Genomic DNA, 19,681 nt, shown 5'->3' on the forward strand with positions numbered 1-19,681 from the left:
ATGCCATTTGAGCACAGTTTACTAATTGGGGATGAGTTACAAAAATGAACAAAGGAAGATACAGAGTATTCTTACAGAGGATAGAGAGTACATCCAGGCCTTTGTTAAAATATTAGGCAGTTCAGAGGGAGTTTGGAAAATTAATCCAAGGAATCAAAGGAAGTATTTAGTTGAAAAGAGGTTCACGTACAAACCTGTATTTCCCTCTTCCAGATTTCTAGGTGCTGCTTTTCAAAATAGAGACATTTTCTGACCGGACAGGTGCAGGTACAAGCTTTACTCAGTGTCTGAGGCTAACGTTGCATTTCTGTGAGAGCCATCCCGGCCTCATTGCTCAGACAAATAGGATCACTCCCACTAAGCAGTGAAGTTAGATCTGCATTGTGCAGAACTCTAAACACTGTTTCTTCAGAACTGACAATTTACCCTGAAATTACATTGTTTAACAATATCTGAGTGGCTATCAAAGGACTTATAAACCACAGCGAGTTCCATCTACGCAAGCTGGGCAAATAAAAACTTCGCCATTGCACATTTGGGTCTGCTATTTCTCCTCAGATGACCTCGGAAGGTGAAAGAATTACTCAAGTGCTCTTTTTTTTGGTGGTTTTTTTGTTTGTTTGTTTGTTTTTGAGTATGATGTAAAACCAAAACCATCTACTTTCCCTAATCGATGATTTTTGAAGCTTCTTTCTTCTTATTACAAATTAACTCTACTTGCAGCAAGAACTTTATTCTGTGACTGCTCCTGCATATGGGGCTGAACAAACAGGAAAACAAGAAAACACTCCGGATATCTACATCAATGCAAGGGTGAAGAAGTGCCCTGCAAATGTCTCAGAAAGAAGCATCCTATGGAAGTTTGTTGTACTTCCTGCCTTGCTCTCTGATTTTTAATACTTCTGTCTTCCAAGCCTTGCCTTGCCCCAGGCCATGCACCAGCTGCCCCTTACCTGCTGCTCTTTCTGAGCAGGACTCACTTCCCTTCACAAGCTGTCATAGTCCCCACACACCCCTTGGTGTCTAGATATTTACTGCCCTATGCTGACTCCAGCTCACTGCACAAGCACCAGAGGAGGCATCTCCCTGCTCGCCTTGTGTCACCGCTTGGCCTTCCTGTCCCTGGGCTCACTATCCCGGCTGCATCTCAAACATTCACCAGGCTCTGTGGAATCTCTCGCTTCTTTTCCAAGCTAGCATAATTCTTAGCACCTTTCTATTAGAGGGTTTCTTTTTTTTCCCCTGCATTCTCTCCACATCCTTTGGTCAAATCACATTGACAATCAACATCCTTCCTCCCCTGCTGTTGCCTCCAGGAACCTCTCCCTCTCTCTGCTCTGATGTTCCTGGCCCCACCCCCTCTTCTCTCTCCTCTCCTCTCGCTTCTGGCCATCCTTTCACGTCTCGTTCTGCAAAAGTACAGCAGGACATTGCTTCACTCAGCTCCCACTGTTCATTGAAAAAATGAAAATAAGAAAATTCAACCCCTCAGAATCCAGTTAGGGCATCATCCATAGGCGGTCTGTTAAGGAATGCAAATTCTCCTGCCTGGGAAGAGCACCATCCATCCTCTCACTTCACACCACACTCAGCTGGGTGCCAGTGCTTTAGAAGAGGAACGCAGCCCCTTCAGAGGAAGTTCAGCATCACAGCACCTAGCCATCCATACACATATACGTCTAATATTAACAGACATCTTCCCACAGACATGAAGAGCTCGTATTGTTTATTAATTCAGGTGTACGGGAGCCCCAAGCTGATGTTTCTCTTTCAGTTTATTTTATTAGCTGCAGAATTAATCCACAGCAGGTTTAATATCTGCCACCACAAATCCTCCAAAGATTTCAGATGGATAAAATGCAATCTATTTGATGGTTTGTGTGGCTTTGATTAGAAAAATGCCAATGTTTTTGATCAGCAGCAGCACATCAGAATGAAACAACTGTCCTGCCAAGTAATTCCCTACAGCTACCGGGAAGAAATGGGGGCAAGACCTGGGTGGAGCTGGGGAAAGGCAATAAGCAGCAACAAGGGGCACGTGTCTTCACTTGGAATCAAATGACCTGTCACTGGGGTTAGTGTGTGCCTTCCCACCTCAGAAATAAACGCCGACGTTCCCTCTGCAACATCCTGCTTAGAAACATTAAGTCATCCAACACAGAGCATATGCTGTTTTTCAAAGCAGATGTGAACTTTTTGATTTTTTTAACTGTTAGAACTGACTGAAAGGAGCTTCTTTCTTCCATTCATGTTTCATTAGAGAATACAAATGTAGCTTGTTTTCCCTCAATGTTTCCCTGTGCAGGTTTTGCAGAAAACATGTGATGATCAAAGGAAGAAGTGAGCATCTTATCCTGGGCTGAGACAACGACAGTGGCATTATGACAGGTTCCTTCATTTAGCGATGTGTTTACTGAGCTGAATTTGATCCTTTAGCAGGCTTTATTCTTATTTGTTGCTCAGGAAACATGAAGTGAACATGCAAACATAGGCAGCTATTCCAACCAGGCATAGGGAACAAGCATCAGACTTTGCTATTTTTAATGAGTTAAAAATAAATATGTTTGACCATTAATTTCACAATGCATCTGAGATAGACATGCTTTCTGTTCTGCATGCACTTCAGATGATATTTGTTCAACTGCTATTGCAGAAGTAGTACTAGCCAGCTTGCTTCATTTCTTCAGAACTTTATGAATGCCATAAAATATATCATTTCCTTGCTTTTAGTTGTGTTTTTTATGACTTCAGAATGATGTTACTAGTCCTGATCTTTGGTGATCCTAATGCAACAGGGGCATCACCTGACTGTTCCCAGGGAGCTTTATACCATAACTCGAAGTCAGTGACATTACACGTTGAGTTCTAGGTTTCAAAGATAACCTGAAGTTGTGCTTAAAAGTCTGAGAAGCCTTTCAGGCTTCAGCTACAAGCTGAACCCCAAAATGGCTCTCTCCCTGAATTCACAACTTACTAAGCTTCTCTCTAGAGCCATATCAAGGGGCTCTGGGAATGTTTTCTGGGAATGGCTGCTTTGCTGGAATGCTTCAAGTCATTTGACCTTCAGCATTGCAGCTGCACCTGGGGAGAGAGCCAACACTCCTGGAAAGGCAAAGCCTACCCAGCCATGCTGCCTGCAGCACGCAAAATATTTATTTGGTTGGTTCACTGGCAATAATGATGCTGTCAAGATTACTTTCTGCTGTTAAATTGAGTATAAGCTTAATTTAAAAGATGTACTTTACTCTGTATTCTTCTGAAGTAAAAGCCACAATAAAATGATTCCCCTAGCAGAGGTACTGGTGAGTTCATTAAGAAAAAAATTGTTTTGCTGCGCCACCGTGAATACAGCTTTAGCCTATAGTCTCACTGGGAACATGCACAGATTAGGCACTACTCAGTGCAGAACTATAAAAATATCTCCTATTAAATGTTCAGAAATCCTATTAAGAGCAACCATGAATCACAGAAATAAGGGTCTAGGGAAATAAATAACACAAGACAAATATTTACACGGAGAATCTCTGCTTTTTCCTGTTGTGACTGATCATGATTTCCTCAATAATGCTCCTTTCAAAATGATTTATTGTGGAGCAGTGCCTGAAAGTGTTATTGATGCTTCTTTTTGAAGAACAGGCTGCAAATATTCAGATTTGTTTTCTTTTTTCTGGTTATATTCTGCCCTTCCGTTCCTCCATCTGAACGAGCATCAAGTTGGAAATGTTTTGAAAGGGAAGGGTTTTATACTTCAGACAGCTAAAAAATGTTTTATAAATTACATGGTTGAAATTTGTAAGGTGAAAAGAGTTATGTGTGAAAAAAAAAAGCCATGAGAGTGCACATAGCAGAAAAATAAAATGGTTTAGAGATTATCTGAAGAAACATCTGTCATTCCTATTGATGAAAACCAAGTAGCAAGCAGTGATCAGCCAACCGAGCGATATCTGAAATAAACAAGGAAACTCATATACTCGGTGACTTGGAGATATCAAATAAGGAAATCTATCTTCCCACTGCTCCTTTTCAGTATCAGTTCTTATAGGTGGAGAATGGGACGTGTATGTAAGACTAAATAAATTCCACTAATCCTTTCTAGTCAATGAGGAAGCTTTCAGCATCGCGATGGCAAGGTATCACTTACAGGTAAACAGAACTGAAGCAAAGCCTGCCATGCCACAGTGTTAATTTTGGTGTGTGGGAAGTTCTTAACTGTAATAAATGCTCTCTTAATTTATGGGAGTTTAGAGATTCTGTGGCAATGAGGTCCCCCTAAACCAGCACCTGAGCTACCACAAGCACATTGCTAGCAAGGCCTGAGCCACTGGATGCCTTCACTGGATGCAACTCCTCTCCCTCCTTAAAAAACTGAGAAACATTGCTGTGGGTTTTGTCACGGGTGTGCATCCATTTTTGCTTGGAGCTATGGAGCAAAAAAGTGCTAGAACTCAGGGACACAGGCCAATGTCCTGCAACAAAATATCTTCCTTTGTGTCAAATGCAAAGCAATGGGAAAAGACTGAACATCACAGAGAGGAAAATTGAAAACCAAAGCCCAGTGTAGCTTTGAGTTCTAATCAATGAAACTGCAGTGTTAGACAGCATTTTCCATCCCACTTAGCATCAGAAACATCTGTTCTCAATACGTGGCAAAGGCGGGGAAAACATCAAAATGATTTCAGCTCTCTCCATCCATCATTTTATTCATCCATCATTCTGAATTCTTCATTATCACTCTGCCTAACCCACAGGATATAGCTCCACTTCCCAAGTTTCATACCCCCGAAACAGAAACATATGTGGAGATGAAGAAAATAACATTTCCATACAAAAACAATAAGCTTTTACCTGTAATACTCACAGAGGGAAATTCACTTTGACAAGCTACTGCTCGGACTTTATGAGCATCTTAAGAAGTCCTGTAATCAAGCCTGCAGAGCAATGTCTGGCTATTAACATGCTTCTAAAGGACAGGTCTTTTGTTTCAAAGCCTTATTTCGGGACAGATTTGTCTTGTGTTGATGATAACAAAGGCTATCAGGATATACCCATTACAGCTCTTTGAAATCCACCCAAGCAGCTTCAGGGAAGTTGCTCAGCATTTCACAGCAGCATTATTTTAATTTCAGTACAAAACAAAGACATACTGCAATGCCACAACCCTGCACACACTCCTACATCGTGGCGATGCTAGTTATAATCAAACTGCACAACTTTTCAGGACACTTCTTGTCATACCAAGGCAACACAGCAAACTAGAATTAAATAGCACGATTAAATAACATGTGTGTATAACTCTCAACCAATTTCTCTTTATTATTGCTAGAAAGTACAGCCACCCTGTACTCCCTGAGTCTCCCTCCAACAGTCCTGGCTCTAACAGGAAAATGCACCACGCTTGCACTGAAAATAAGCTGGAAGAGACAAATCTGAGCTTGCAGCAGATCATGAAAGAAGAGCTGCAGAGCTCAGAACAAGTGGCCAGACCTCTGGTCCCCACAGCAAGGATTGTCCCTTGCTAGCTCCTCAGCAAACAATTTTTGTTTCCACATCTGAGGAGGGACCCTGCCTGCATGCCCATGCACACTGAGGACCAGAGGACAAGCTTTCATTTTGCTTCCCAGTGCCTCAGCTTGATGTACCTGAAAGGAGAACTTGCATTAGATTTGCGTTCCTTCATTCAGACTCAACTTTTTCACCAAAATGCCAAAAAATGGTACTTTCAGGTGTTTCTGAAACACCATCTACAGAGGGACAAGTTCTGTCTACTTCATGCTTTCCAGGCTGGAAATATCATTGCAGGATAGGATTGGTTTAGAGGCTAATTATGCATTCCTGCTGCAGCTTTAATAATGGCAGCATTTCGGAGTGCAGCAGCAGAGATGAGCACAGCCAGCATGAAGGATCTGTCAGCATTTTGTGATAAAACATTATCTACACAGGGCTACAGCATTCTCTGAAAGCACCGTGATAGGAAGGGGGACAGGGCAGAGCTGAGAGAGAAGCATTCAATAGATATTAAAAAAAAAAGTCTGTTTATCTGAACATCTTTCAAAGAGAGACTGGAATACCAAAAGCACTGCTCAACATTTGGTGCGCTGCTTGACTTGAGAAACAATTGCTCTAGCTCTACAGTTCCATGCTACACATCTAAGCTGGTTGTCCAGCCAGATTCTCAGTTTACAGAAGAAACTCATTCAAGTGGAAATAAAAAATAAGTATAAAAGAAGAGCGAAAAGTCCAGGACTCACTCTGTACACACAGGCTGTGGACTTCCCAACCAGGCTGACCTGAAAGTCTGAACTCTGATTCATTTTCATTTCTAGGGCCTTATAAAGAGGAGAAAATACCTTCTGGACCTGAAGGAAGCTCAAGAAAACCCACCTCCTACCTAGAACGGAGACAGATGTGGGCATTGAGCCAAGCAGTACAGCCAGAAGGCACAAGGCAGCTCCCTCTGCCATGGCCAGCCATTTCTGGAAAGAATCTGGGCTCCAGGAGGTATACATCAAAATTGAAATAACAAAGCTAATTTTTATTTATTTTTACAAACATTCAAAAGCTTCAGTCGTTAACAAATAATTGTACCCTGAAATCTTGAAATCCACCTTGCTCACAAACTGTGGGAGTTGGAACTAGCAGTCTGATGTTTCAGCATGTTGAATAATTTTTCTCCCTCCCAAATTGTCCCTTAACTCAAAATATATTTGTGACCTTAAAAAGAAACCCACTCTGTTTCTTCACAAAATAAAACTTTTTATTGCACTATGCAGAGAGAAGAAAAGTTCCCAGCACTCCCGTAGGTCAGGTGCCAGCTCTCTTGGGCTTTTCTTCTCTTGCTATAAGTTCTCTATATGGCAATCAATATTTGCTGCTAAACTCAGCCCTGAACATGTGAGCTGATGTCAGAGTTTCATTCACTGAATCAGTGTCCCTCCTTGCTTATCTGCTCAGATCAAATTGCTGAGGTTAGCTGAGCCTTTCGTTCTGTGTGATCTAAGGACCGCATAATTTGTGTTAGAGGAATAAGGATAGCGTTCCTAATTAACGTGACAAGTGACCACATTAAGATAGGAGACACCTTCCAGTTACCTATTCACAGCTGGTATTTGACAACACAGCTGGAGTCCTGCCACAGACACCCAGGGAACCCTTCAGGGCTCAGAGGGGAAAAAGTTTGGGACAGAGCACTTGATCAATGCCACGGTCAGTGTCAAGAGATGGTCATTTCTGCCTTGGAGATTTATGGCTTAGGTCAAAGCAAATTACTTTCCCTCTTCTGACGCTTTTTCGTGGCTATGTTTTTAATCTCTTTGCTCTCTTTCCACTCTGCCACGTTGCAGGCTGACTGTGGGCACACACGTGGGACAAGGGAATGTCCTCAGTCAATGGCTGCACATTTTGGCAAAATGGCTACTAGAAGTCGGAATGGAAGATACCTTGGTCCTAAGAAATTTTATTCCCCGTTCTCCATGAGAACACAAGCTTACATCTAAAAATTTAAGGGAAGAGCCATTTGTTTTAGTAGCACTTGCTCAGTGGCACATTCATGCTTAGTTTTACTTGACAAAGCCACTCTGACATAGCAGCACTGTACTGCTTTGCTTAGAAAATGGAAATTCACTCTCCAAATATTTTCATGCTTGTAAGCCAGTTTCATGTCAGGCAAGCAACACAAACCAGCAAGAAAGCACTTATTTGATTCTGTAACTGCCACCACGAGAACAACAAAATTAACTTTCAGTATTTGCAGCCCATATTCCAGAGAGATTTCCCATCCAATTATGATAGACATCAAAACCCCCTGTTTCCTTTATTCCAGAATTTTGAGGCTTACTGCTAGTTTCTATTAACAGTTTATGGAGTTACTGTAAACATAGAAGAATTCTGAAGAATAAAGCAAAATAAATTAAACTATCCCCATCCCTCAGAAATGCTACAAGTTCTTCTCTCCAACAGCAATTTTATGTAGAAAATATTAAATTCTATGCATTCGTTGAAGTTGAACAGCACCAAAAAGCCAAGCATGTATGATGGAAGACAATAAACTCCAAGTATACAGGCAAGACAAACGCTCTGTTAACTCACAATTCCCTCTGCAGGGAACAACAGCACAGGAGTACCTTTTATAAACACAATATTCACACTGAACGGGGAAGGGATTTCACCTTCATTACAAAGACAAAGCATTCATCTCACCCAAGTGCATGGTACTGAGGGCAACACCTCTCTGATCAGCACATCTAGAGGACAGTAAAGGCATCACACCTACCCCAGCAGCGGCTCTGAATTCTCCTCCAGACCAGCAGTACTATGGATAGCTTGATTTGCCCATCTCAGACCAGTCACACAGACTATACCTAGCAGAAACAAGCAAGATTAAGTGCGTGCAAATCAAGAGAGAGAAATGTCAAAAAAGCTCCCAATTAATTTCTTATTTGACTATTAGAAAAGCTATATTGCTCGCAGGGACTTTGTATCACTATTTCAAGTGCAAGCCTGAGTTTGCTGTTTTACCATATAACTAGACTTGATTGACTATACTCCAAATTTATGCTGTTTCAACTTTCCTGAGAGCTAGGCACACTAGATTCACTGGTGACTTTCATCAGCTCCTCAGTCAGACTGCCCTGACACAAACACTGCCTAAATGTTGGGGCTATTTTGGCAGAGGCCTGCAGTTCACTACAATGAAAATGTAAGGCAAAAGCATAAAAAGATTTATTTAAAATGCAAGTGAAGAGCAAACTGTCATGAAACAGAGATGTAAGGGGAGAAAATTCAGTATTTGAGCCCTGCTGGTATTGAGGGATCAACATGCACTGTATAATGTGCATTTATTCTATGGACAGGTTGTCCATGTTACTAAATGCAAAATACTAATTTTCAGGCACTTATATGTTGTTAATCACAGAACTACAAAAAAGCACAGTAGGAATTCTCTGCTATTCTAATATATGGTAAAATATGGCTGAGCTATTTGAATTGCACAGGAGGCTGGGGAGCAATAAAATGGGCTTGCAGCTAGATTTATAACAAAGTCCACAGAGGCTGGATAGAAGTTCAGAAAACTGTATTAACATAAAAAAATAATTAGGAAGGGAAGACCTTCATTCTAGCAATAACTTTCAGATTTTAGAATATACATTATTTTGCATGATAAGAGTCAATATTTTTCCAAGGAGCTTCAACAGAAAGTAGTAAAGAACAGCCTTTGCTAAAGAGAGAGTTTACTTCTTTGTGGTCATATAGAAAAATGAGACCTTAGAAATAAAGTAAGAGAGTTGAACCTCAGGATGCATTTTACAATTGCACAGCTTTAGAAAAACATCATACTGTTGGTCATTGCAGCATTTCTCTTTTATTACGTTACTTACAAATTGCCAGTGAATCAATTGATTTCTAATCAGGGTAGCAGAATTGTGGAGCACTCACTGGTAGAAGGAGTGGAGATGGGAAACCTAACTGAGCACACTCATTTCATGAACAAGATTATTTTATGTAACTACCACTAACAGCAGGGAAAGGATTCATCATCTAGGAGGTTTCTTCTGGTAAAACATGTCCAAGGTATTTTTCACCCCTACGCCAAGATCTCTAGAAGCTTATCATGCCTATTTTATTAATTTATCCTAGCACATCACATTATAGAACGTGAAAAGGAACACAGCAACTCTGGGTGCACCCACCTGCACACACTCCAGCCCAGAAGCTCCCCATACTTCTGAAACAGCGTCTTTGTTGTCAAGAGTACTGAAACCCTCTGCAAACAACAACCTGAATTTGAGCAGCTCAGCCTAAAAACAAAGAGAACACCATGCATGTCCTCCTTCCTCAAACTCCCGTTTTCTTCCAGCAGGCAACGCAGTGAGGCAGACAGCACCTGGCCCCCCCAGGGCTCTGGCCAAGCCACCAGGTGCCCCCAGTCACCTTGCAGCACAGTTCCTCTTGACAAGCCCCACAAGTTTGCCCTCAGTTACGTTTCTCAGCCCATCCACTGTTCTTCTGGGTAACTTCATTAAGCAGACATCATTAAACTACCAGTCTGATTAGGACAACTGTATGCCTAGCTTTCAAGCCAGAGAATGGTAAATAAAAGCAGAGAAGCAGCTAGCACTGGCAACACTTACAGCCTCTGTTGTTCTCAGCCCATTAATCACCATTTCAGTTTAGTGAGTTTAAGGACAATTTGGCAAGGCTATAACTTCAATAAAGCTTAAGAAAAATAACAGTTTCTTTTTTAAAATGTATAGATAAAGCCTTCAGCTATGCCTTAGAACTGGTTTAGAATTCATTTCTATGCCAGAGACTATAACAATACATCTTATTATTAAATGTGAAAAGCAGGGATTCTGCTGCCAAATAAATCTCCAGAAGTACAAAGTCCTCCAGGACCGTCTCCTGCTCCACCTCCGAGTTTTTCATCACTTACTGCCTAAGGCCCCATCCCTGCAGTAACTTTGCCCACCTCCAGAGCCTCTCACCTTCTCCCTTTCATTGCTATTGTTCAGTTATTTGTTAAATCATTTTTGTCAAATAATTGGACATTTCAGAGCCCGATGCAGCAATTTAAGGTGAAAGGGACATATTTGCTTTCTCACACAGAGCCAGAGAATCAATTTTTCTTCTGGCAGCCTTCCTCTAATAAAATATTTTTTTCTCTCTTTTTACTTAAAAGCTCATAAATACCCCTTTGGTAGAGAAAGCATCTGACCCGTGTGCCTCTTCACTGCACCTTAATGAAGGACAAACCAAACTCAATAAAGGTGAGACTTCTGAAAGATGAATTGTGTATTTAAACAAGTTTGCCTGTGGCAACCTCCCTCCCCCCAGTTCTGTCTTTGCAGAGTTTACCCACTGCTCTCCCATCTCACCACCTCCTCGTGCCCACACCATTTTCTAAGGGATGTGAAAACACCAGGAGCAAATCTTTTTTTTCCTCCTTTGAAACACAGAACAAATATCTGCTGATGACAAATAATGTTAGTGAAAAGTATAGCGTGTCCTGAGTGTTTCCCCAAATCAACCCAAAACAACAAAGTAGTACATTTGGTGATAAGGAGATATCCCTACAAGAAAGCTGAAAGAACAGGTGAGGATCAGGCCTACTTTTAAGCTGTTTAGGCAATGCAGCTACCAGCTAGTTTTATTGCAGCACCCAGAAGGGTGAAGGTGGGGGGGGGAGGGGAACTGCATTAGGAAGTGATTCTGAGGTTGTGTAGGGAAAAAAAGAAGAAGAAAAAAAAAGAGAGAAGCTTGAAATGAACTGAGATTAAGCCATTAATTCCACTGAGATTGCAGTTTTTATTTACACTACACAGAAGTCAAAGGTGTAATAACCATTTTCTTAGCACGCATTTTCAGCCCTTCTGTAAGTCTCTGTCCTGGACTTAATGCTAAGTAGATGTACAAGCTCAGAGTGTTAATTATTCATTCAACAGAAACAAAACCTAATTGGAATGAGGCACGTTATCATTGCCCGTGACCTCTTTTTGGTTTAATTACAAGTTCCAGCCTAGACATCTTCATGGGATGGCTCCTGTATTTTTCATGTAATTAACTCCACGCACTTTAAAATATTTTGTCATAAGTTTATGCTGATAAAGCTAATATTCTTCACAAAAAAAAAAGTTCTTTCAGCTATACCTGCCTCATTTTTTTCTAAACAGAATACATAGAAAGCAGTTCATTTGTGCTTTCACTCCTAAAGGCATGATGTTCTGCTTACATTGGGCCACCTTTGTAATCGACGAGAAGTTACAGAGCTTAGGAAATGCAACTTAGAGCAGACACAAGATAAGACATTCATCTCCCAGAAATCGTTAGTAAGTTTTGCCATTTTGTTTTCCAAGAGAAGTTATTCCCTGGAAATGTAAGGCCTTTACTCTGCAAACACTTCCTCACATCTTTGACTGCATGTTGGGTCCCTCTCATTGACTTTGCTGACACCGGTTAAATACCTAAAGGGAGATATGTCATTGTTGCCAGCAGCATTTTTTTTCTTTATACACAAGCACTTTGCAGAGGGGGGGCTCTATGTGCCTGCAGTCTGGTTTGAGTGGGTTTGGGGTTTTTTTGTGTGTTTCCCTGCTCACTTTGTGGAGGAATAAGCATTAAATATTTTTTCATGCAGCATATTCTATGCTTTAGCAGCAAGAACTCATAGGCAACCATGAACTATATGGAACTGATAATAATAAAATGCTAAGTGCAACTCAGCAAGAACTTTGCTTGAAAAGTCCATGTACAACCATAGGTGCACCTTTGAAAACCGGTGGTAATAATGAAAGAGATTCATCACTTAAGGGCGATGCAGTGAAGCAAGCTACTCATTATTCGATCAGGTAACAGTCTTCTTGGAGATTTTAACTCTCTATGAGGAAGGGCAGATTTTCATGACTGTAGTAAATTATCTGAGTTCTACTAAAAGTCAGTAAGGAACAGCAGTGGTTTAAAGCAAGATCCAACTTCAGAAAACATACTAGCATACCTATCTGGGCTGATTTACAGTGATTGTAGAAGGCAATCCACACTTCCCCAAGAACATCTGTACATGCTGAAGCATACCAAGAGATTACACCAAAAGCACAAAAACCCAAACACAAATCATCATCAAACTGAGCTAGGCCAGATCAGTACTGGTGAACATTGCCCACCTGCGGGGTGGGCAGGCTGACACTTTCCAGCCCCAACCCTCTCAGGTCATAAAATCCAGGATGCATGAATGGAGTTTTCACTTCTTTGCCCTGGAATGGGACAATGGACAAAGCCAGCTGCCTGCAGGTGAAGTTGTGTGGCAGTTGCCTGGCAACTCACAGCAGGAAAGAATTTAAATCCAGCATCGGCAGCTCCTGTTAGAGAAGATGAAACTATGTCAGGAGTTTTTATCTGCAGGAACAAGGGAAAATAGTTTCTTTGTGAAAATGGTACGTGAAGAATATATCTAAAGCATGCCTCTGAAAGGAAGCCATAGTGGGACTTAACATATGCAAAGGAATATGAAACTCAAACACTGATATTCCTCCCTGACATTTGAGCGCATGCCCAGAATTCCCCAAGTCGAGCAAATAATGCATTGTTCAAATACCACATGCATTTTTTCATTAAAAAGCATAACCAAGGCAGGAAAAAAACCTACTGATAAGCCAGCGATAGCTGTGGTTGGGCACAGGTCTTCTGAGCTGCTTGTCTACCACATGGGCAGTATCAGGCAGGCAGCAGATAACTGCAAAACACTCCTTCTTACACCCCCAAACCCTAAGGAGAATCATTATCTTCAGACGGACTGAGCTAGAGATGGTAAATATCTTCACTGTAGTAGTTTTACTAAGAATTCAACTTCTGGGAAAAAAAAATAAAAGCACTGAAAACATTGATTTTTATGCCTCATTTTTATATTCTACTAGAGAAAAAATATCAAAGACACGCAAAAAGAAATGGAATAAATGGAAGACTTTATTTCAAGGCTATTCTAATTCAAGTCAGAATATTTCTTTTTACTGAATTGATTTGGACAACTTTGTTTTCAATCTGGTTTAATTGAAAGGTTGAAAATGAAATATTACATTTTTTTCTCATAAATAATTCCAAATTGTTGGCTCACAGAAGATTGGAATGTTTCAGCTTTCCTTGTTGTGTGCACAAAACAGATATTTCTATGATGTAAATGCCAAGCTTCATTTAATTCAAAATATATCCTGAACAGCTGCATAGCCATCATGAAAATCTCAAAGTCACTGACTCATGATTTTATCTGTTTTGCAATCCCCTAGTGATTTTCTGTATATCTTAGGGCATATTATTGAGGAGCTTGATTTTGAAATGCAGTTTTAAAATGGTTGTCCTCAGGCATGCAAGATTTCAATTTTAACCAGAGTGGCTGAAAGTCACCAGCTCTCAGACTGGCATCCCACACGTCACTGGGAAGTGATGTACACTGAGACCTGCAGCTGTGGCTGCTTTTGGCTCTGCACTCACCAGAAGCCATACTGCAGTATAACCTTTAGGATTCCTCAGTGTAATTAATTCTAAATTATCAGTCTATAAAAAATGCAAGTATAAAACGACTCATAAGAACTCCCACTGACATAAGCACCCTTCCTCAAACCAAGACTTATCCACTATGAGGGCACCTCTCAGAAATAAGAGGCTGGGGGAAACTTTGTGCTTGAATAGCATAACAGTTGACCTTAATTTATTTGGCACTGGGTTAATTACAGTGGGATGTGGATTCCAGCAGATGTGGAGTGTTATGCACATACCTAAAGCCAAGAGAAATGATGAAGACTGAAAGAGAGAATATCTATAACATTAAGCCTCTTTGGAGCATATGGTTGTTCAGTACGGCAGTTGTGAATAGCGTGAAGGGTTACAAAACACAGTGACTGTAAAGGCAGCCAGGAGCCCTTCCATCAATGATCCTGGCAAAGCACCACTCCATGGACCACATTTATCTAGTGTTAAGTGTTCAATCTGTAATAGGACAGCAAAATATTGTATAAGGGAATTCCTAGACCTGGCCAGTTCCTTGTTAGCATATGCACTCCTGGATCCTTGCCGCTGGGGTGGAACAGTAATGAGAGAAACCTTTAACTTCTGCCTTTAGCCATATTTAAAATCATTATTCCACACAAATAAGCATCAACTTTCTTCAGCCCTATGCAGTTTTGATTCCCATTTGGGTTGAAAAGGGAAAATTTCTAAGCTTCTTTCAAAAAGAAAACAAAGTATTGGCTACCTATGAGAAAAAAATACATATACCTGGCATTTTTTAAGTTACTAATAAGCCTGCTACTGAGTATTCTAATTCATCACAAAATGCCGCTCATTACTTAGCTAAGGTCTCTTCTGCTTGGCCTTTAAGAGGTCCAAGAGAGCACTTCCATGTTAACAGTTTATGATTTTTAGCTGCAGAATAGAGGACAAAATGATGTGCTTTTAAAATAAACATTCTTTAAGTTCACCTTTATAATGCCTGTGGTGGTGCAGGACTGGGGAAATGCTGGCAATCTGCAAGCAGAAGAGAATGGGCCTGGTAGTGCCATCGCTTGGGGCATGCAGCTGTCCTGCAGCAGACATCACAAGAGCATGGTGAACAGCCTCTTGCTGGTCTCCCCCAGATGTCTTTGTCTTTTCTGTTAAAATATTATGGAAATCTGGGTATATTCCAGACAACAGAGTAGCCCACAGGCAGCCTCCAGGAAGCTGCTGTAAATCTGAATGCTTTATATCAGAAAGCTGCTGGGGGTGCTCTTATCTACAGCAAAAGTTGTTTTAACCTCAGGAGCATCACAGAATCACCTCCAGATCCTTAGCACCACTCACTTGTAACTATGCTTTTGGCACAGTCTCATAGCAGAACCACAACAAATCATATTTTCATATGTAGGTAAAGTTTAAATTAAGAACAATACTTAGTCAAGAATGGTGTTGTTAGAGAAGATTCCCACAGTGCTAACATGGCAGAAGAGAAATTTTTGTTAAGCTATCCAGCAGTACTTCAATGCTTTGCATTTTGATGAGGCAGGCCTGAGAGGAAATACCAAAATAATTAGTACCACAGCATTTGAAGAGACTGGGGATTCAAAATACACTGTCATGGTTGCTAGCATCTACTGCTCTAGTCCATTTTGATGGCAATGCTTGGCAAGGAGCTGCTTTCAAGAGAGAGAAAGAATAAATGTTTACAATTTTCCGTTTTAAGATCACCCTGCAGAAGGCTTGTGAAATACACCTGCCTCCTCGGTTCTTGAACATACACTGAAGTATCAAGGTAGAATAAAACTAAAGGTTAATGCGGAGTGAAGGATGCTCAGCCGTGGGAATGGAGCACTGAAAGAATTTGGGTTGTTCTCCAGTTGAACAGATCAGGGAAAATTAACAATTAAACTGCCAAAGTTCTTCTCGTAGGCTTGTAAACACACCTGTAGCTCAGGAAATTAAGCTGCTGAGAAGGAATAGATTTATTTCTGGGAAGATGATTAGGAGAACTGGCCACTTTAATCCTCAGCTTTCTCTCCTGGTTACTGAAGTATTTGTTTGTAAAGAGATGCTTTGTTCTCTAATTAATTTGGCTGCACAGGCACAGTGCATACATTTATTAGAGGAGCTGAGTGGCATTTATTTAGTAAATCCTCATTTTATGAGTTTCACACCTTTATCTACATACATACCTTAGCTAAAACTTCCGGCCAGAGTAAAGTTCTTGATGAAAAAAATGCAAAAAAAAAAAAAAAAAGGAAATAATCTTTTTCATTCATGGTTCTACTTAGATGAAAAAAATCAAGGGTTGTCATAACTTGTAATGGATATCAGCAGAAAAAAAAAAAGTCCACTTACTGGAGTCAAAATCTGGAGAGGCTGAGGAACACATCCTTCTGTACATAAAATACATCTACTCAACCTTTTCTTTTTCTCAGAACTCCGTTTCATTTCACAGCACAGGGCTCCTTTAATTGACCTTGAGATGCTGATGGGAAACATTTGTGGGCCATCTCCAAAGCTGGAAATGCATTTCTTTAGAACAGGGGCAGCTACTGAAATGCACTGCACTTGGTTTTGTGACAGAAGTAGAAATACAGTTTCATTAACTATCTAAACAGGAACCACCATCCTTAATATATGCCCTCCACTTAAATAAGCTCTTTTTGTATCATGTAGTATCAAGTATGTAGCAAGAATAGGCAAAAATGGCCACTTGACTGTGCACAAATGAGCAGGGAATGTAAGAAAAAAAAAGTGATGAGGCGGTAAAGGAGGAAAGGATGGTTTTCAGGATCAGTTGGAGCATACACATTTGGGGAAACGTGGAAAAATCGCTTTATTTAAAAAATAAAATTGATTAAGAGAGAGAAAAATGGCCTGGCTTGGCTCTGCATGTTGCTACTGTCAGCAGAGAACCATGCAGTTGTTTCCCTGACTGGTCTTTTGACTCCCTTATTGATTTACCAGATTCATTCTTGGTTCTGTCACAGCTCAGCTTTCTAAGTACAATAGCCTCAACTGGCACTGAGTCAAAGAAATGCTTTGAGAAAATGAATAGGTATCAGAGATAATAAAATTAGGTGCCGGTGCATTAAACATATTTTTCCCCCCCTCATGACTGGTCATCACTTAATATCATAAAATCTGTCATAATAAAGGGCACATTGTCATAAAGAGGCTGACAAGGCAAGAAAGATCATATGTGATTTATTTTTATGATTATTAAACTAAGTGGATGAATAATTCACTTGAAGATGCAAAACTTTTTGCTGCCATGAACTTCTGGTTTCCTTATTTTCCAGAACTGAACAAGGTCAGGAGGAAAGGTCCTATGCAGAAGCAGAGCAACACAAATATTCTGGAGAAGCAAACAGCAAAGTATCGTACCATGAAATTAAAGTCCAGCTAATATAAACAGCCAATAGGAGAGCTAATAAGCTTCTCACCGATAAGAGCATAATATGCATTTTCCCTCTCAATTTATGGTCTACTTGTTCTTTAGAGATGTAACCTTGCTTTCCCACTGCTGCATCTCACCAGATTTTATTTAGCGTTGTTCTTTAGGTGATCAATATAAAGCTAGTTCCTGAGGCACTCTGATCCGTCATTTTGATGCTGGATATCTGTCTAGAAAAAGAATCTGAGATTTTTAAAGAAAACAGTGCTGATTTGAGGGTAAAAACATCTTTAGTTGCCCTTACATCCTGAGAAAAGGAAGATGGGTAATTTGTGGGGTATCACATTGCCTGGATGCGGCTGAGGGAAGGTAACCTCTCCAAGGCTCCTGCAGGTGCCCAGCACGCAGCCCTACCATGCAGATGTACTCCTGAGTATTCGTTCCCTTCAGACCACCCTCCTGTTTTGGTGGTACCACCACCACCACTCTATCTTCAAGCTTATGAAGAAGCCTTGTTTTAAAACCTGGAAGCATAAATCCCAGCTGTTATCTTTTCTCTCCCTCAACCAGTCCATCCCTGTGTTTTATTATCACAGCTTGACTTAGCACATCTCAGTGATCACACCACTTCCACAGGCAGTTCTCAGGCCACTTGAGCTGACACTTTGATATATTAGCAGGGAAGCAGTGCAGGTGCCAGTGCTGGCAGATGTCCAGCAGCAGGTTAGCAACCGGTCAAGAATCTTAACAGGGAGTTTGTATTATACGCTATTAAATGGTTGAAATTTGAGATGGAAATCCAATTCATTTTCTCTAGGAATCACTTCACCTCTGCAACATGGCAGTTCACTCAAGTGATGATGAGCATACACTGGGACTTGTACATAACATTTCTAACATCTTGTTGGAGCAATTGCTGATCATAGGAGAGTTCAGGCTATAAAGTATGAGCTATAGCTCTTTTCATAAAAATACTTGGGCAAAAGAAAAAAAATAGACTCTGTATTGATTCTGAAGACACTGGGGATAGTATTGTAAGGAAAGGGCTCCTTCCAATAAGGAAATATCTCACATACAGTGGCTTCTGGCTACAGTGCTCCTGCATGTTAGAAAAAGAAAAATGACCATTGCAATGGGGCATGTAAATACAATAGATTCCTGCTCCCAGTGTCTCTTTCATTCAGGGCCTGCAGCATATACTGTTACAGCAAAGATAGGCTGCTGTCCACCAGAGCTTGAAACACCCCCCTGTGCCTGGCTAAACCAGGGTCCTTGAAACAAATTGTGATCAGAAGTGCTCTGAGTTTGTGTGGGTGTTCGTGTGGGTGCATGCGAGACAGGGACAAGAAGTTCCAAAGCTGCCTTTACAGCAAGGATTCAAATCAAATTACTCCTGTATATGGGGGAAAAAAAAGTACTGTGATCAATACCCCCAAGGGTAAAGTTTTCATAAGAACAGCAGTTGCCTATGTAAGTGCACACACACAGATAAATTCATGACATGTAAACTGGATCAGAAAAATAGTTGACTCCCAAAAAGAAAAACTTGTCTTAGTTCTGATAATAAATTATGTTACATGTCTGTTTGGCTATATGCTACTCACTGCATTTCAAACTTCTGTTCATTTTATGAGTGTACAAAGCCATGATGACTCTGTGACCCAGCTGTTTCTCCACAAACTTGATTGCATATAAACCTTCAAAAGGCTTCTGAGTCTCCTGGGATACTGGAGGGAACCTCACAATCATGCAAGGTGCTGCACGGATGCCATTTGTCCTGATGATTTCACCTCATAATGAGATGTGTTATTAAACATCAACATTTTTAATGTAACTACTGGCTCGTTACAAAAACATCCACTCAGAGCATCTATTCAGCACGATTCTAATGACACATGTGGCATGGGACCTCTAACTGGGACATTTGCTCACATTATGATCTCTTTATCAGTCCCAGGAGAGATTTGCTACTAACTGAACTCAATCCCTAATATTTAAACAAGTTAGCAGTACTAAATCTTGTGTCCCACTGTTTCCTACTGCTAAGCAGAGCATGAAAACCCTGAGCAGCTGTCAGCTTCACCACGGCAGCCATAAACTTCCTTCTACTCAGTGCTGCTGAGAAAAAGCCACAGGTAGAGCTTTATAAACCTGGTTTCACCCTACTGCTGAGAGCACAGCTGTTTGGTACAGCAGCTACCTGAAGTACAGCTGGATTATCTCAACTTCATATTCATCCAAAGCACTGGATCATTACAAAATCCCTATTGATTACTGCTCGTATTCGCATTGCTTTTCAGACCA

The 19,681-nt window shown here is 40.7% G+C and overlaps 1 protein-coding gene across 10 annotated transcripts in view; it reads right to left on the bottom strand.

Annotated features, from left to right (window-relative positions):
• Positions 1–19,681, bottom strand: part of LOC419335 — a 133,036-nt gene that overhangs the window by 89,546 nt on the left and 23,809 nt on the right. For 8 of the 10 annotated variants that reach the window (XR_006931957.1, XR_006931952.1, XR_006931953.1 and 5 more), the window contains exon 2: positions 8,270–8,357. The exons of the other annotated variants lie outside the window; for them this stretch is intronic. The gene's annotated coding sequence lies outside the window, so the exon portion shown is untranslated. The remainder of the gene's footprint in view (positions 1–8,269; positions 8,358–19,681) is intronic. 10 annotated transcript variants of the gene reach the window in all.

Source organism: Gallus gallus, chromosome 20 (genome assembly GCF_016699485.2).
Source record: "Gallus gallus isolate bGalGal1 chromosome 20, bGalGal1.mat.broiler.GRCg7b, whole genome shotgun sequence".
NCBI lineage: Eukaryota > Metazoa > Chordata > Aves > Galliformes > Phasianidae > Gallus > Gallus gallus.